The sequence below is a fragment of the Lynx canadensis genome, chromosome B2 (assembly GCF_007474595.2).
Source record: "Lynx canadensis isolate LIC74 chromosome B2, mLynCan4.pri.v2, whole genome shotgun sequence".
NCBI lineage: Eukaryota > Metazoa > Chordata > Mammalia > Carnivora > Felidae > Lynx > Lynx canadensis.
The window spans coordinates 10983123-11002987 of NC_044307.1; the positions used below are offsets into that span (position 1 = coordinate 10983123).

The window sequence follows — 19865 nt, forward strand, 5'->3', positions numbered from 1 at the left end:
AGTGTTATATTAGTTTCAGGTATACAATACCTACAGTTCTCTCCAGTCTTGATAATGTGGATAATGGAACATAATCATGGAAGCAACTAGATCATCCTCATGGGCTCCAACCACACTCGAGGGGAAGGGATTTACAGGGGTGTACAAAGATCTTGGGAGACAGCTTAAAATTGTGCCTATCGCAGCAAAATAGCAATACTAGGACATGTAATATGTCCAAGTCATGCTACCACTAGTCCTTTTGCCCTTACCACTGAGCTAAAAGAGCTGCACATAGCATTTAGCAGAGCACTAGAACAATGTGGCATTGCCCTCAGAACTCTAAGGGCACAGCACGGTTTCCTCCAGACCCACAGGACACTGACTCACATCGCTGTGCTAAGTCAGGTCAATCCACTATCCAACTTCTGGATCCAAAATTCCACTTCTACGGAATCAACTACACTCGTTCTCGGTCAGTGTAAGTACTTTACGGGGGACTCCTATGCATTTTTCAAGTCGTCTTTTCCACTTTTAGGAACACATTAATAGAAACGTTATTTAGATTGTTCCCTTGGCACTCCTTTACAATTAAAGACTTCGACTGAGGGGCACCTGGTTGGCTCAATCAGTGAAGCGTCTGACTTCGGCTCAGGTCATGATCCCGGGGTTCATGAGTTCGAGCCCTGCATTGGGCTCTGTGATGACAGCTTAAGAGCCTGGAGCCTGCTTTGGATTCTGTGTCTCATGCGTGCGCGCGCTCTCTCTCTCTCTCTCTCTCTCTCAAAAATAAACATAAAAAAAAATGTAAAGATTTCGATTGAATAACTTTGCAAATTCAGGGAAGATAATATGGAGGCTAATAGTTTAAAGCCCTTTTAAAATTCCCAAAAGCTGAAAAGAGATATCCATTAGCATTTTTGTTTATTCTGGAGTTTATTGGTTTATGGGCATCATCTTTATTGTTTTACAGGAAACCACGCTTTTTTTTTAATTGATCAATGGCAGAATGCAAATAGTGAACAATTAATCTTAGCCATTTATGGCTTCTGTGATTCTTTGGAAACAGAAAGGAGCAAATGTCTTATGGGCCTGTTTCACAAAGGCAATAACTCAGATCACTTCCCCAGCTGTGGAACAGATTGCAAACCTTATTCTTAAATTACCTGATATATATTTTTACCAACTAATTAAAATTCTCCTAGCATCCTTTTAAGAAATGAAAATAGTTATCATGACATTTCTGTTTAATCCCTGTAATAACCTGCATTTCCTTTCCATCCTCTTGTCAATTACGTATCCTTTAAAAACTGCAGACGGTTTTGTCTGTATGACCCTTACAGTGAATAAGCAGGACTCGTGGGATATAATCAGAAGATGACTTTATCTGTTTTCTCCATTGCCTCTTTTAGTATGTGAGGCTTGTTCTTCCCTTGTCCTTGGGTGAAATTCAGGACAGTTGTCATGACTTTTCCAGGTCCTCATAAATAATGAAGACACTTCAAGTCACTCTAAATCCAAAAAAAAAAAAAAAATCGATCACCATTCTGTAATTAATACACCCAATCATATGCAGCATGCCAAGTCTTCCAACTTCATGCAAAGTTAAACTTCTTCCTTCGGCTCTGGCCCCACTGAACACCTTCAATGAACATTTTCCCCTCGTACCAGAGAAGGTGGACAGGGAAAGATTCTTCTCTCTTGAGCCAGATCACTAATACATATAGGTTATGCCACTTTCTGATACCAAAGTAGGGGTGGGATGGGCGGGGGAGGGGGGAAGAGAGGCAGAAGGAAAGGTCTCCCTTGAATAATAATCTAATGCTGGTGATGTGTCAGCTTAGTGGATATTTAAAGCTTACTTTTTCCTCTTGAGCCAGCGTTGGGATGATGGTGAGAGGAACAAGGGGCTGTGAGGCAGAGAACCCCAACTCTACCTTCATCACTGGGTGGGGGGTGGGGGGTTCTTTCACCTACAACCTACAGATCCCCTGGTGAAAATGGTTACTGAGGGCCATTTCCTCAGTTTACCTTGCTAGGGTCCAGGTGGCCCTCTTGCACATGACCTGAGATGACTCCAGGCTAGGCTAGCTAACTCTCCAGAATAGTCTACCCTAGGTCCTTGAGGAACAACCCGACTACTAGTGCTCTATCAAATTATAGCACAATGCAGCTACATCTCTTTCATCTACCAGTAGTGGAACTAGCCAGTCTCTTGCCTTTTAGATCTCTCATCTACTATGCCTCCCAATCATTAAACACTCCACATGGGGGCACCTGGGTGGCTCAGTTGGTTAAGTGTCTCTTGATTTCAGCTCAGGTCATGTTCCCAGGGTTGTGGGTTCGAGGCCTAAAAGAGATTCTCGGGGCGCCTGGGTGGCTCAGTCGGTTGAGCGTCCGGCTTCGGCTCAGGTCATGATCTCGCGGTCTGTGAGTTCGAGCCCCGCGTCGGGCTCTGTGCTGACAGCTCAGAGCCTGGAGCCTGCTTTGGATTCTGTGTCTCCCTCTCTCTCTGGCCCTTCCCCTCTCAAGCTCTGTCTCTCTCTGTCTCTCAAAAATAAATAAACATTAAAAAAAAAGAGATTCTCTCTCAAAATACATAAACAAACATTAAAAAAAAATAACAACCCTTTCTCTAGACTTGAGTTGCAGAGGCATTACCTCACACTCCTCTCTCAGGAGCGGGGACTCAAACTCACTACAAACTCTCTAAAAACTATCTTCTGATCATTATTTCCATAGCCTCTCCAGCCTGTTTTATCAGCTGCAAGTGGCCAGTGAGCTAACCACAAAGTCTGCCCTGTAGTCTTAGACCTGACTTTGGAATACGGCCTTAACGGTCTGGAGTCACAGCTTAAAACTGAAAACTCAAAAGGTTCCATCTTGGCATCCTGTTATGGGGGACTTCTATTTCTATCATCTGGTTCACTTTTACTTTTTTCTGCAGAAAATACGCGTAGTCTGTTAGCTTGCAAACTCCTGCATGCAGGGTTTGAACTCCCAAGAGTTAAATAATTGTAGACGCCAAGGTTTAGGCACCAACCGATGAAGGATGAAAAGACAATGGCAGAGGTGGGGTGGCTGGGTGAGGTGGGGCCTAGTTGGAGGATGCAGGGGAAGAGTCAAAGATACAGAGTTCCCAACTTGTACAGCCTACTGTATACTGCACTGAGCCCATGAGTTTTTGTCGTCCCAGCCCTCTTCCTCCTTTATGACAGCACCATGTAGCACAGCCATTCTGCAAGCTGGACGTCATGTTAGGTTCCTCTCACTCTCCCACCTGCCGCCTCCAATCAGTCACCAAGTCCTACTAATGCTATTTATAAGACCTCCCTCCTGTCTGGCCTCTCAGCCCATCCTCTCTGCCACTGTTTCCGTGTAGGTCCTCCCATGTTTTCATGTAGGTCATGTTTGTTTTAAGATGGAATGGAACGCACTCATATGATCATGGAAAAGAGTCAACAGAGAAGAGACTGAAAATATTTGAGAGAGACCACTGGTGAAGCCAGATCTCTAAAGAAGAGATAGAACCTTGAACCCAGGGAGAAAAGCCTAAGTTGGACAGGAAAAGAAAAACTTTACCAACGGAGATACTTTCTCACAAAGCTAAATTTATTCCATGTTTTCACATTAGTATTTTCTCTCTTTTCGGAAATAAGTTAATAGTAGATGGTACCATATTTAATGTCCTTGCTTGAAAAAAAATTTTTTTTACTTGGCAAACGTTCAGTTCCTAATTTTTTCTTCACCTCTGAAATTGTGATATTCCTTCAAATCCAAATCTGCAGTCTTGAGTATCTGTCTAGCTACTGACTTCTCTCTCTTCTTTCCTAGCTTATCCCTTTCTTCTAAGGGAGAAACATCTTCTCACTGGCTGCTTCCACTTCCTATCTTCTTTTCTACACGTGTTAACTCTCTCCCTGCATCTCTACTCACAGGGTCTGTGGCTGAGGTCACGCTAGCCAACCGCCAAACGCAATGTTCAGGATGCTGATGAGAGTTCTTTTCATCTGGAATTTCTAAATTCCCTTTGATTCCCGGATTCCACTCTCTTCTGATCTTTGTTCTTGGCTCTGGCCACTCCTGCCTGGTCTCCTTTGTTGGCTTTTTCCTCTGTGCCCTCAGGGGCCTCTTCTTGTTCTGTGCCCACCGGGGGCCATCTCATTCATGCCTTCTACCACAAACTATATTCTGGCAATTCCTATATAATTATTCCCTGTACCCTGTGCCACTCTCTGAGGTAAACATTACTTCTTCTAGGTGAAGAAATGAGGCTAAGAAAACTAATATGCAAAGCTTCCATTACTAATGTTAAGGAATGAATTCAACCCACAATCTCCAAAGGCCATGGCGCTGGGACTCTGTAACAACTGTTTTAAGGATAAAACAAGATAATGTCGAAAAGTGTTTGAAAACTGAGACAAACATTTCTATCTTATTTTTCTTTAAGTAATCTCTACATCCAATACTGGACTCAAACTCATGACCCCGAGCTCAAGAATCCCATGCTCCGCTGACTAAGCCAGCCAGGCATCCCCAAAGGGTTCCATTTTAATCAAGTTCAGGCACTGTATAATAAAAAACATTTAGTGAACAGCTAAATTTCTTTTCTTTAATACCATCTGTCTCTTGCTGTCTCCCATCTCTCTGAGGAGCTAAAGTAAATCACAGTACATTTCAACTTCTTCTTCTCCTTTTGCTGTCCATGCAGTCAGCCAGGGCTCTACTCTGGATGTACAGGACCCATCTTAACTCCTGATTCTCAAGCAAGAGAGAATACTTCTCCAAGGCAGAGCAAACAGAAAATACTAGGTGTCTGGAAAGACTGTATTTCTTATTCTTAATGTTTTATTTATTTTTGAGAGAGAGTGAGCAGAGGAGGGGCAGAGAGAGGGGGAGAGGATCCTAAGTGGACTGGGCTGACAGCAGCGAGCCCAATGTGGGGAGTCGAACTCACAAACCGTGAGATCATGACCTAAGGCGAAGTCAGATAACCAACTGAGCCACCCAGGCATCTGTAAAAAGACTATTTCAAAAGAAGACTCTTCTTTTTTTTTTTAATTTTTTTTTTGACATTTATTTATTTTTGGGACAGAGACAGACAGAGCACGAACGGGGGAGGGGCAGAGAGAGAGGGAGACACAGAATCGGAAACAGGCTCCAGGCTCTGAGCCATCAGCCCAGAGCCTGACATGAGCCTGACGCGGGGCTCGAACTCACGGACCGCGAGATCGTGACCTGAGCTGAAGTCGGACGCTTAACCGACTGTGCCACCCAGGCGCCCTGAAAGAAGACTCTTCTAAAAAATCACCATAAATGGTATGAACTGGAATAAAGTTGCTGTACGGTAGAAATTTGGATAGGTCTTCTGTGTAATGGACCCAGTAAGAAGCAAAGGGCATCTCAGCTATGAAGCCAAGGTAAAAACCTACAAAGCAGGAAGGATCGGAGATTAGAAAAGACAACCAAAAATACTACGGCCAAATCAAAAGTTGCAACGGACACAGTAACATACTGGAAATAACCGATCATCTCAACAGAGTAGATGATAGGCTTGAGAAATTCTGCCAGTATTCAGAGAAAAAAACAAAAAGATCACATTTATTAAATAAACAATGATATGAGAGATGAATACATAAATGTATGCATAACTCCAAAAAGAAAAAGATCAATAAAGAAATCAGAAGAAAATAATTGAATACTGAGACGAAACACAGATTTTAAGTCTTCAAATCAATACTAGCCAAAGAGTACCAGGAAAAAATAAAACAGACTATCATTATGATATAGTCTGGTAAAAAAAAAAAATCTTTTTTAGTATTAGAGAAATGAAAACAATGCTTTAAGCATCCAGACAGAAAAACAGATTACCTATAAAAGAACAGCAATCAGACAGACCTCAGACTTCCACAACCCTCCTTGCTATAATTCAGTCTAGAGAGCCTTGAGATAAAGACTATGACCCAAGTATTTTTTTAAGAAAATTTTTATGTTTATTTACTTTTGAGAGAGAGAGAGAGAGAGAGAGAGACAGAACACGAATGGGGGAGGGGCAGAGAGAGACAGAGACACAGAATCCAAAGCAGGCTCCAGGCTCTGAGCTGTCAGCACAGAGCCCAACATGGGGCTTGAACTCACGGGCCATGAGATCATGACCTGAGCCGAAGTCAGACGTTTAACCAACCAACTGAGTCACCGATGTGCTGCCCTCCCTCCCCCACCAAGCGTTTTCTATGAAGAAAAACAGAAAGTAGTCTCATCTGTACCAGGCTTGCTGAAAGCAATTTCTTAAAAACATCCTCAGCTACACACAGCCTCCTAAAAAATTTACTGGGTCTATACTTAAATTTGTCATCATATGAATTTAAGAGTGGAGGAACAGTAATAATTTTAAGTGGGTATAAGCATTAATTAAACAGAATGAAGTCTAAATAAACGTGGTCAATGTGGGCATAAACCTTAAATAAAATGTTAAAAACAATTCTTCAAATAAAAAAATAATTTTAGCATTTATGAATAATTTGATTTTAATAACCCTAAATTATGTCAACAAAAAACTAGAACATAGAGGAGTTGGAGAAAGAGAAATAGTATATGTGTCCTATTCCTCACCTTACAGAAATAAAACTGTCAAATATCATTTCTTCCTGGCATTAAGAAAAATGAGATCATGCCTATATTAAAAAACAAGCAAAAGCCTTAAAGGCATCAATAGTTGGGGTTTTTTAAAGAGATAATCTATACCTTTTAAGTTACCAAAGAAAAATGAGCAAATAAAGTATAGTTCAGACAGCCAAAGGAAAAATGTTAAATAGCTCAGGCAATTCTTATATTGTTAATTTAAAAAAAGTAAACAGTGCATAGAAAAAAAATCTTAATTAGGGGCCCCTGGGTGGCTCAGTCAGTTAAGCATCTGACTTCGGCTCAGGTCATGATCTCACAGCTCGTGGGTTCGAGCCCCACGTCTGGCTCTGTGCTGACAGCTCAGAGCCTAGAACCTGCTTCGGATTCTCTGTCTCCCTCTCTCTCTCTCTGCCCCTCCCCTGCTCACACTCTCTCCTTCAAAAATAAATGAAATATTGGGGCGCCTGGGTGGCTCAGTCGGTTAAGCGGCCGACTTCGGCTCAGGTCATGATCTCGCGGTCCGTGAGTTCGAGCCCCGCGTCGGGCTCTGTGCTGACCGCTCAGAGCCTGGAGCCTGTTTCCGATTCTGTGTCTCCCTCTCTCTGACCCTCCCCCGTTCATGCTCTGTCTCTCTCTGTCTCAAAAATAAATAAACGTCAAAAAAAAAATTAAAAAAAAAAAAATAAATGAAATATTAAAAAAAATTTTTTTTAAAAGAACAAATCTTAATTCTATAACAACATTCATACACACACACACTCACACGCATAGTTAAAAAACTGGGAAGTTACGCCAAAATGTTAGATGTGGTTGTCTCTGGGTAGTGGGATTACACGTGGTTCTGATAGTCGTCTCTATACTCCTCTTGGTTTTCCGAAACCAAAATGTAAAATTAGTCAATTGTCTGACACACTCCTTAGCCTTTTTCACAAGCCTACTTGTAAACTTACATACATTTACACACAAATTTATACACAATCTTCTAAATACTCTTACCTCTTTCTGCTCACATGCTTTCCCAGAAAACAGTGATAAAGTACCAACGAATGCTAATACAGAATTTGAAAAAGAAAGAGTCTGCACTAATTAAGTATTATGGGAAAGAGCTATTAAGTTACAAGAACTTACTTGAAAACTTAAAGCAAAACTTGAGAAGGCCCTTCTACACTCTGGAAGAGCAGGCAGGGTGAGGAGGGGGTAAACACTCCCCCTGACCTGCGCATGGCAACCCTCCCCCATGCAGACCCGGAAGCTGGGCTGTGCCAAGAGTAAGGCCAAGGTGTAAGGACTGGGCCTTGCAGTGGAGCTTTCAAAGGGTTTACAGAGGTTTTCTATGAGCCTCTACTTTGGAGGATATGGAAGAAACTACAAAAGAAAAATGGTGGCGAAAGAGGAAGAAACATTCTACAGGTGCAAAGACTCTCCTGGGATAGAAGCTTCGATCAAACTATAAGGGGGTGCCTGGCTGGCTCAGTCAATAGAGCATGAGACTCTTAATCTCAGGGTCCTCAGTTCAAGCCCCACATTGGGCATGGAGCCTACTGTTAAAAAAAAAAAAAAAAATTAAACTTCAAGGAGGCAACTCTTCTTTGGAAAGCTAAATGTTAATCAAGTAGAATAAATAATAAAAGCCAAAAGAAGCCAGTTGAAATATATAGACTCATGAAACTAATGGTAAAACTTTTCTGGCTAAGTAGCTGTATTTGTGTCAGATTCAGTAAGAAATATTCTATAGAATATTTCTATTAGAATATTCTAAAGAATATTATAGAATTATATTATAGAATATAATATAGAATATTTCTATTAGAATATTCTAAAGAATATTATAGGGCAATGACTCAACCCTATCCAACCAATGCTCATTTTTATAATGTTCTGTAAGTCTCCCCTTTACTGGAGCCCCCGGGTGGCTCAGTCAGTTGAGCATCCGATCTTGATTTCACTCAGGTCATGATGTCTCAGTTTGTGAGTCTGAGCCCCGCATTAGGCTCCACATTGACAGAGAGGAAACTGCTTAAGATTCTCTTTCTCTCTCTCTCTCTCTCTCTCTCTCTCTCTCTCTCTCTCTCTCTCCACCTTTCCCCCACTCACATGCTCGTTCTCTCCCCCCCATCAAAACAAATAAATAAACCTTTAAAAATAAATATAAAACAAAAAGTTTCCCCTTTACTGTCTTGACATGAAATTCATAGAAATGTAGCCAAATTACATATCAAAGTCAAACAAATGTACTGCCCTAATGAGAATATAAAGGAGGGAGAAAAAAAAATTAATAAATAACTGCTCCATCAGAATGACACAAGAAGACAAAATTTCTAAAACCCCTCGAAAGAAACAATGTCATACGATAGTGAATCACTTGCAGAGAGCAATGGAGATGTGATACAGTGGTCATATCATAGGTATCTTGTAAATCCCCAAAATTTCATGAAATTATAAAGAAAACATATCTTTAAAGACATTTTTTTAAGTAGGCTTCACACCCAGTGCAGAGCCCAAAATGGGGCTTGAACTCAGGACCCCAAGATCGAGACCGGAGCTGAGATAAAGAGTTGGATGCTTAACTGAGTGAGGCACACAGGCATCCCTATTTTTTTTTTTAATGTTTATTTTGAAAGAGAGAAAGAGAGGCAGAAGAGTGAGAGAAAGGGGCGCCTGGGTGGCGCAGTCGGTTAAGCGTCCGACTTCAGCCAGGTCACGATCTCGCGGTCCGGGAGTTCGAGCCCCGCGTCGGGCTCTGGGCTGATGGCTCAGAGCCTGGAGCCTGTTTCCGATTCTGTGTCTCCCTCTCTCTCTGCCCCTCCCCCATTCATGCTCTGTCTCTCTCTGTCCCAAAAATAAATAAACGTTGAAAAAAAAAATTTAAAAAAAAAAAGAAGAGTGAGAGAAAGAAGAGAGAATACCAAGCATACTCCACACCATCAGCACAGAGCCCAAGTCTCACAGGACAAACCGTGAGATCATGACCTGAGCCGAAATCAAGAGCTGGACACTTAACTGACTGAGCCACCCAGGCACCCTCGCACCCTTATTTTTAAAGACATCTTGATTGTTGATTAATTCCACTTTGGAACACATAAGTTGTCTTTAATCATTAAATCAATGTAAGAATGTCGAGCTCCCCACACCGAAACATTAAACACATATGAAGACTTTACAAAATCTTTTCAGGATTAGGAAATTTGGTGGCGCCTGCATCGCTCAGTCAGTCGAACGTCCGACTTCGGCTCAGGTCATGATCTCGCGTTCCGCGGTTCAAGCCCTGCATTGGGTTCGGTGCTGACAGCTCAGAGCCTGGAGCCTGCTTTGGATTCTGTTTGTGTATCTCTCTTTGTCCCTCCCCTGCTCACACACTATCTCTCTCTGTCTCTCAAAAAATGAAAAATTAAAAAAAAAAAGAATTAGGAAATTCCAAATGAAATGCCAAAATGAGCATACTACCATCTATAGATTCAATCAACAGCTTGGACTCATTAGGGGAAGCAGTGTGGGTGTTGATAGTGATAGGTGTCCTGGATCAAGATACTTAACTTCTCTGAATCACAGATCTATATAAAGGGGATAAAAACAACTACCTCTGAAGGCTGTGGAATTTTTTTAATGTGGGTAAAGCAACTCAATAAATAATTGGCAGTGAGATACAGCCCTTGTAAGAATGCTTCCCCAGATTCCATAGGATTTCTTAAGATTGGTGCCTACGTATCAGGACAAATTCTTTTACAAGTCACAAAAGAAAAATGTCTCAACACTAGGAGCGTGGGAAGATAGATTTTTAAGACAGATGATCTTGAAAGACACAGACATCAAGAAGTGGGAACTCTGAAAACCAAGCCTTAATTAAGTAGGGTTTTGAAGTCTAGAAACTCTAGTGGTTGATTCCATTATTTCAGACTGCAATCTCTGGGGAGGGGTCTGAAGGCTAACCATTCCTGAATGATACACTGACTCAGTAAGCCCCCACCACGTGCACCACCACCGTACTCTTCTATCTATACACTCATCCTTTTTCGGATACTCCTTTCCTTTCCATCTGCCAGTGGAAGCAGTCCCCACCCAGCACCATGAAAAACCTAGGATGCTACTTTAAAGTACTTCACCGCCTTTGTAAATGACCGACAATTGCCTTTAAGGTCACACTTTAAGGGGCACCTCAGTGGCTCAGTCAGTTAAGCGTCCCACTTCGGCTCAGGTCATGATCTCGCATTTCATGAGTTCGAGCCCTGCATCGGGCTCTGTGCTGACAGCTCAGAGCCTGGAGCCTGCTTCGGATTCTGTGTCTCCCTGTTTCTGCCCCCTCCCCGCTCATGCTCTGTCTCTCTCAAAAATAAATAAACATTTTTTTAAACGCCGTTTAAGGTCACACTTTGAGATTCATTGGAAATCTAGCTGAGGTTTGCAACTTACTTTGCTGCCATTCCTACTTTAGTGAACTCATGTATAAATTCATTTCAAATGAGCAAATTCCTCATTACTAGAAGAACTGGAAAGAATATAAAATTTAATGTCTTCTTTCAAAGTCTGGATTATGGCTAGGAGTGCTTTAATATTCATCTGTAGAAAGAAATTATTAGAAACTAGATGATTTCTAAAATGCCTTCCAATTTTAATACTCCAGGACTCTATTATTTCTACATCGTTGAATCAAGGGAAATTAATATAGCATGACTAAATAAGGCAATTTGTGATCTAGGCTACACAGAGGTTACTCTCTTTGTGGCTAAAGGTATTTCTTAGAATACAGTGCTAAACATGTAACTGCATTCTGCAACCGATGTAAACATGTTCTAATTGATCGGAGGGAGAAGAAAAAAAAAAATTCAACCCGGGGTATCTGTGTGGCTGAGTCGGTTAAGCTTCGACTTCAGCTCAGGTCATGATCTCACACTTTATGGGTCAAGCTCTGCATCATGCTCTGTGCTGACAGCTCAGAGCCTGGAGCCTGCTTGGGATTCTTGTCTCCCTCTCTCTCTGCCCCACCCCCGTGCGCATGCTCTCTCTCTCAAAAATAAATACTTAGAAAAAAAAAATTTTTTTTAATTCAGTCCAGAGCGCCAGCAATTCCTCTGTGAGCTAGCGTGGCAGGGAGTGTGTGGGGTCAGTGAAGCATCAAGTTACAGAGCAAATTAAAGGTCTGAAAGAGAGTGGCAGGGTCTAATCATCTACTGTCTGAGGCGACCCATCACCCTTCCTCACTCACAAAGGACTGTTCCACGTATGCTAAGCATACAGCTAAGGGCTCCAAACATCTTTTATTAAAAAGGCCTTCAGTTCCAAATAGATCTTTATGGAATTATTTCCTTCAAGTTTTTAGTTCTGTCATATTAAAAATTTCCATGAAAAAGTAATCAAAACCTAATGCTTACAGTGTTCTGCCACAAAGAAAAATATTGTGGGTTTTTGTTCCTATTAAAAACATGTGTTACATATATATACATAATTATGTAAGTCCCAGACCCATTGTACACATATCTATACAAAAACCTTAGGAAAATAATGATAGTAGTTTTGCCTAAGCCAACACAAGTCATAACATCACATTGTACTCTGTCCATAACACCCCTCATTAAGCCAATGCTTTGAAAAGGTCAGCAAGCGATGACTATTTCTGCATATTTTGTGGCATAGGTTGCAAACACGAGATCCATAGGGATGAATTAAGGTCACTTTTAAAATTCAAATAGTACTTTCTCGGCTTGGTTGGCTGAATCGTGTGAATCTGCACTATTTTTCCTAGGGGAAAGCTAATTTTAGAAAGGAGAAAAACTTTGCCAGGAAAACAATCACATTGGCTCAATACCTAGACAGTGACTGTTTTCTTAAAAGTTCAAAACACTTCAAGTCTCCTACTTGTCCTTAATATCCTTGAAAGCAGGTACCCAATTCCAGCCCCATTTCATAATGAGCATCTCATTCCATGAAAAGTGGGAGGATTTCATAGGATACCTACTGAATGGTATTTTTAAAAAATTAGCCCTTTACCTCAATTTTCCAAAGACAGACAAAATAAAAATATTTTCCCTGGGAGGTAACTCTGAGTGTTTGGTTAGTACTTAGAATGGCTCAGATGCAGATATATATGAAAAGCAATAGAGGTACAGCTATGACAAAGTGCAAGGCAGAGAAACATTTAGTATTTTGTGCAAGTTCAAATACAATATAACTTACAGACACTCAACCAATTCAGGGTAGAAGAGCTTGGTTCAAATAATTAGGAATGTAAACAGAATCTAAATTAACATACATGATAATTCTTCCTTCCGGTTCCTAGAGATAGAGTGCACTTGGATGTTCAGCTTTAAAGGAACCAACATGTAAAAATTCCAGGGGTCACTGGCAGAAAGTCAGGCAATGTAAGCACAGTAGGGGAAGATTTTCTGATTTCCACGGAATAGGCCTCAGTCCTTTCTAATCGCCAGAGTACTTTTGAAGGAATTCTTACATTTAAAAATGTGAGGTTTCAAAGCTAACTCTTTAACAAGGGCCCTCAGAAGTATGGTATTTCTCTCCACCCTCTATTTGAATTTCAAATGCACGTTAACCCTCCCTTCCCAAAATTGCCAACTCAAAACCCACCACCCCACCAAATTCATCAACTTGAAGGAAACCAGCCTTCACGGTTTTTATTCTCCGGGCACGCTACCATTTCCAGGTGATGCTTATCATCAATTGGGTGCCCCCTGTCCCTCGTGTGCCGACCTTTCGGACACTTTGAAGTGATTACGGGTGGGGGGGAAGAGCACGTCTCCATCACCTGGATTGATTTTTCAAGACAGAAGCTCGCGGGCGCGCGCGCACACAGCCTTCCTCCCATCTCGGAATCAGGATCTCCGCGCTCCAGCGGGACCTACTGCTTTAGGCTGCGATCAAGTTCTAGGGGCACCGCAGTCACCCAGAAAGCCTTGTAAACTCATCACAGTATTTAATTTTCGGGGAAAATAACCCCCAAAGCGCCTCCACCTATTGTTTAGTGCAGACAGGGACGATAAGACGGTTCACCTACCTCGACCGAGGGTTATTACCACCCCCACCCCCACCTCAAAGTTAGGAATAGAAACAGAAGGTGGGGGCGGGGGGGGGGGTTATGTTTTGGAAGGACAGCAGCTGCGATATTTCAACCTGGAAATTACTGCGGAGTCCAGGGGAGAACGGCGCGCCGGAGCTTGCGCCATACACCTGGAGAGGGTGGACGACCTCCCGCCTGCGAGCCCACCCGGTCCCCCACCCCACCCCCCGCCGCCGAGCCCGGGTGCGGGGTTTCGGGGGCTGCCCCGGGGAAGGCGGACAAGGGTCCCGCGGGCCGCGGGGTAGCAGCGCAGCAGGCGGAGGATCCCGTATCTCTCCCCCCCCCCCACCACCACCCCCCAGCCCGGGGCTGGCGCGGTGCGCAGGAGACCGCGGAGGGCGCAACGAGGGGGTCCGACCGGCACCTGGTGCGGCCGGCCCGGCTGCGCTCCGGGGAGGGCGCACCCCGCGCCCCTGCTTACCTTGCGCGCGAGGTCCGAGTCCGGAGCAGGGACACGGGGAGGGTCCGCTGTCAGCTCCTGCGGGCGACGCTTCAGGTATCAGAGGCGCGCGGGTCTGCCGGCTCCCAGCCGCCCCGCGCGCCCCGGGGCCCCCTCCTCCGGCCCGCGCCCCCGACGCCCGCCCGCACGTCGCCCTCCGCCGCGCTCCCCTTCTCCCCCTGCTGTTTATTCCGGAGAGCGGTGGCCCCTCTCCCGAGCCCTCCCTCCCCCCGGCGCGTGCACGCACACACCTCCCCCAGAAATGCGCTCTCTTTCGGAAGGGGCAGCGACTGTGGTCCTTGAAATTCTGGGGCTGGGCGACTTCGGAAAACCCCTTTTAAAACCTTCCATCTACCCAGCGAGGTTCAGGGCAGGCACCGCTTCCATTCGTCCCTGCCTCCTCCGTCCTCCCTAGCCTTAACCACATCACTTAACGCTTGATTGTGCGCTGAGAATCGCCTGCCAGTCATTTTAATTTTTCCAAAATAACTCCTTCCATCTTACTGTTTTAAAAATGTATCGCTTCCCGGCCTTTTGGCTAAGATCAAGTGTAGTATCTGTTCTTATCAGTTTAAAAATGTAGACGTCCCCACTCCTTAAACTTGGGTTGCCAGGACTTTAGATTGGCCTCGAGAAGGGTACGTTCAGCTGTGCAAGACAAGACAGGTCAGGTCTCTTTTGCCAGCACTGTCCACACCTGCCACCTGTCAGGGCCCCAAGTCGAGGCGAAAGCATTTAATTATACCTGGCTTTGCTGACTGAGCATGTCTGGAGCCTCCGTTTCTCAGGAGAGAGGCACTTCTGAAACCAAACTTCTGGGAGGGAGCAGGTGGATGTATTGAAGGAGAGTTCTAAGGCCAACGAAGCAGCAATGGGCAGAGCATACTGAATAATATAAAAGATAAGAACGACGGGAAGGGATCTGTGGAAACATCACTGTATCATTAACATGCAGAAGCTGGGAGTGGTGACATAATCCCTACTGGGAATGTGGAAGGTGATTTGTTAACTGGCACTCCATTTATTCATTCATTCATTTACCTATCAATGTGATGTATATTTATGGAATAGGTTAGAGGCATCGCAACATTATTCATTCAAAGCCAGTCATGTCACTCATAACTTTAAGGATGCCAGGAATCAACTGAAGAAACAACAAGTTTGTAACAGAGCCCTGGACAATGCAAATGGCTATTAAAGAGACTCCAGCTTTTTTTTTTTTTTTTAATTCTGCCAATATTTATTGAAAGCTTGCTAGTTCAAGACACTGCTGGGTGCTAGGGGTAGAAGAATTAATAAGAACAGCAACATGGTGTGCCTGAGTGGCTCAGTCGGTTGAGTCACCAACTTCGGCTCAGGTCATGATCTCACAGTCCGTGACTTCGAGCCCTGTGTGGGGCTCTGTGCTGACAGCTTGGAGCCTGGAGCCAGCTTTGGATTCTGTGTCTCCTTCTATCTCTGCCCCTGCTCTGTCTGCACTCTCTCTCAAAAATGAATAACCATTAAAAAATTAAAAAAATAAAAGAACAGCAACATCCCTAACGTCACAGAGCTGAATAGAGGGATACACAGTGAACAGCTGTTAAAATTAGATGCTCGGGGTGCCTGGGTGGCTCAGTTAAGCATCCGACTTCAGCTCAGGTCATGATCTCATGGTTCCTGCATTCAAGCCCCGCATCGGGCTCTATGCTTGAAGGTGCAGAGCCTGCCTGGGATTCTCTCTCTTCCTGCACCTCCCCTGCATTCTCTCTCTCTCTCTCTCTCAAAATAAATAAGTACACAAAACAAAACAAAAAACTAAGTAGATGCTCCGATGCTGATGCATGATGCTGGTGCACCTGGAGGGTAGTCTACAACAAGCCCAGAGGCAGTGGCTTTTAAGCTGAGACCTGAAGAATGAATGTAACTTGGCCAGGGACAGGAGAGTAGCAGGAGAAAGAGTTTTCCAGTAGCGGAAAAGCGTGGAGAGAAAGCCAAAGGTATGAAAGAACAGGGCAATTCAATGGATTTCAAGAAGCTCATGATGGCTGTTGGATTCTTTCTTGGGTGAGGGAGTGCCAGTGGTTCGGAGGAAGAATGGAGAGACATGACTGGAGAGGTAAGCAGAGGCCAGATTATGTAGAGTCTGCTAGGCCATGTTTTAAAAAAAAAATTTTTTTTAGATTTATTTTCTGAGAGAGAGAGGGAGGGAGGGAGGGAGAGAGAGGGAGAATCCCAAGCAGGCTCCACACTGTCAGGACAGAACCTGACGCAAGGCTCAAACTCACAAACTGTGAGATCGTGACCTGAGCCGAAACAGCCTGGCTGCTTAACCAACTGAGCTACCCAGGCGCCCCTGCTGGCTGTGCTTTAAAATTGCACTTGATTCCACAGATAATGGGGAAGCATTGAAATGTCACAGGCAAGGTAACAAGATCAGATTTTTGCTGGAGAAAGACTGCTGGCTGCAAGCAGAAAACAAATGAGGAGGGGAGGTAGGGATGAGAAGGACGCGGAGAACTCTAGAACGGGCACTACTCGGTGCATACCAGCGTGCAGATCCTCCTGCCTTTGTGGCATCTAGTTCAGGCCTATGACAAGTCCCTAGAGAGACAAAATTTCCTGAAGGGACGCGTGGAGGCAGAGGAGGGCCAGTGGTGGTAAACACTGAGAAACAATGGAAGTAAATAGAAATTAGAGAGAAAGTGTTGTTCACCAACAGTTATTGACGTGCTTCAATCTGAACCCATCTGTCTGAAATCCAAGTTCACTGTACTTCCATGATGCCATGCTTGCAGACATGTATGGCTGGGAGCTCAGCTACCTTGCTGCAACCACTGTGGGCTGTAATCAGATCTAAAGGAAAGCATGAGTGCCAGGGCTGGGGTGCTGGGAGGCACCGGGGCTCTTGCTGGGTCCTCTCACCAGACTCTGAGAGCAAATGGGCACAGGTGAAAGCAGTGGGGGGTGGGGGAAGCAGGCTGACCTTAGGACAGGAGAGCAGAGCACAGCCAAACGTTTTTATTTTAAGTAATCTCTGCCCCCAAACGTGGGGCCAGAACTCACAACCCTGAGATCAAGAGTTGCATGCTCTTGCAACTGAGCCAGCCAGGTGCCCCAAGACAGCCAAATATTTTACCCCTAGAGCACTCTCTTCATTTTTCTTTGTTGTTGTTGTTTCAAGGTGATTTACTGCCTTCTCTCTCTCTCATTAGAATTGTATTCTCCTCAATTTTCCGTCATATTTTTTCATTTGTTTCTCCTTTTACTTTCTCTTCATTTCTTTCTGCTTTCTTCCTTTCCTCCTTGCTTCCTTCCTTGATTCATTCCACAGATATTTTTGTAGCTACTGTGTTTTGTATCTTGATAGTAAATACTGGATATACAAAGATAACCAAGGGTGAGTCCTTGTCCTTGAATTTCACAGTAGGTAGATATATGAATTAGCATACTATGGTTGCCAGTAACAGAAATGCAGTGGAGACAACAAAGGGGGAAAAGGGAATTGCTTAAAAGGTAGCAGGGTTCTCACCTGGAAACTGCATGCATGGATACAGACGGGCTTTCTCAGCAATCTGGAACTGCAAATTGAATATAATCATGATTCTTTGTTCCTCCTTTATCCTAATTTACTTCCATCTTCATATTCTCTCTCTCTCTCTCTCTCTCTCTCTCTCTCTCTCTCTCTCTCTCTCTCCCTCTCTCTCTCTCTCTCTCTCTCAATTCCAAATTTCCAGGGAGGGGATTAACCAGCCTTACCTGGGTCAGATGCCCAGGTCAAGGAAGAGAAGGTGTCAGGGTCATGATGTAAACACATGCCCACAAGAGTTCTTCGTGTAACTATGGAGATGGTGGCCAACACAGAACTGGGGATGAAGAGGGAAGGGTATTTGTGGAGTTGGGGGTAAGGCAGCTCTTCAGAAAAAGCTCTAGGCAGACAACTTAATAAAAGTTTATTATAAAGGTAGGCACATAAGTAATTACAATGTAATTTCATAAGTACTGTAATAATGATAGGAAGGAAGCAGTAGAGGAACATACAGCAGGGGGAGGAGGAATCTCAACTTCACAGAGACACAAGGAATGTTTCACGGAGAAGGCAATGTTTTGAGTTTTGAAAGCTTAACCTCTGTTTGCTAAACAAACACAATAGTTAGTCTGTAGAACTTGCAAGATTACTCCTTGTTTGGTTTTCAGTAAGGATGAGGCTTCAGGCAGAGATCAGGAAGGATTCTATTACAGCATTTAGGGAGAAAGCTAATATGGCCTGAAAGATAAGGTGTGTTAGAAAGATCTAGAGATTTAGAATCCAGAAAACTTGATGTGGGGAGTAGGGGAAAAGGGAAAAGCCAAAGATAACTTCAAATATTCCAGTCTGAGCAACAAGGTGGACAACAAAGAGATGAGATGAATCAGTAGAAAGGGGAGAGATTTGCTGGAGAAGAGAATGGGTTTCGTTTTTGATTTATTGAGTTTCAGATATCGACAGGATACTGAGTGAAGAAATCTAATAGTGGATGAGAGTAGGATACTCAAAGAGAAAGTTGCTAAATGCATTGATTTGGATTTTATCAACCCAGAGATCATTCATACTATGGATGTGGAAGAGAGCACCCAGAAAAATCACGTGTAAAATAAGAACCAAGAGCCTATGGGGATCCCTGAAGGACATCAACATCAACAGATGCAGGATAGCTAACAGAGGAGGAGAACCAAGAGAAAGCAATGCCATGTGAGACACTGTCATGCAAGAGAAAGGGGTTTTGAAAGAAGGGGATGATGGGGTGCCTGCCCAGCTCAGTCAGTAGAGCATGAGACTCTGGATCTCTGGGTCATGAGTGCAAGCCCCATACTGGGTGTAGAGATTATTAACATAAATGAAATAAACTTTAAAAGACAGAAGAGGATGGTAAAGAGTGTCAAGTGCTGTAGAGAAGCTAAATACTATTATAGGAGCACGCAGAAGAAGCCTTTCAATTGCCTATTTGGGGATGATTGTTAGGTCTTTATGAGAGCAGTTTTGGGGAGCACAAGTTAAAGAAAGTACATTGCATTTTATCAGGGTTTCTCAGTCTCAGCAATACTGCTGTTTTGAACCAGATAATTCTTGTTGAGAGGGCTGGCTATCTTGTGTGTTAGAGGACATTTAGCAGCATCCTGGGCCTCCACTCACTAGATGCCAATAGCACCTCCCCAAGTTGTGACAACCGGAAATGTCTCCAGACAATGTGAAATCCCTTGGGGGCAAAATTCCCACACCCATCCCACTTGAGAACAACTGCATTAACTTGAGATGTGGATGGGACAGTTTTCTTTTCCTAATTTGCAAATATGTGTTTATTCTAAATTTAATTTTATAAACCCAAAATGCCTACGGGATAAATACTCACCCAAGCCTTCTCTAGTTCACTTAGAGAATAAGTTCATAAAAGGCTATACTCAAAACAAAATTTATAGGACTATTTTAGAGTTAGGTGTATTTTTTTCTATAGTGGCAGAAAGAAGATCAGTCATTATCCAGGGGTAGGGATTGGACAGGTGAGAGGAAGGATAACAAAGGGGCACAAAAAAACTTGGAGGTGGTGGATATGTTCCCAGTCTTGACTGTGGTCATGGTTCTGTGCTGTAAACATATGTCAAAACTCATCTGATAGGATACCTTCTTTTTATTATTATTTTTTTAAGTAAACCCTGCCCCTTGATCTCACAACCCTGAGATCAAGAGACTCATGTTGTACCAACTGAGCCGGCCAGGTTCCCCTAGGATATTTTATGTAA

General features: G+C 43.6%; 1 long non-coding RNA gene and 1 pseudogene across 1 annotated transcript; one reads left to right on the forward strand and one right to left on the reverse strand.

Moving 5' to 3' along the window:
• Positions 1 to 913: 913 nt before the first annotated feature.
• LOC115513544 lies at positions 914 to 19788 on the reverse strand. Its single transcript, XR_004343596.1, has 5 exons — positions 17847 to 19788; positions 17620 to 17668; positions 14854 to 14993; positions 14091 to 14147; positions 914 to 1490 (listed from the first exon to the last, which is right to left on the reverse strand). It is a non-coding gene; the product is annotated as an uncharacterized LOC115513544 (long non-coding RNA).
• LOC115515174 lies at positions 14627 to 14755 on the forward strand (annotated as a pseudogene).
• Positions 19789 to 19865: the final 77 nt, after the last annotated feature.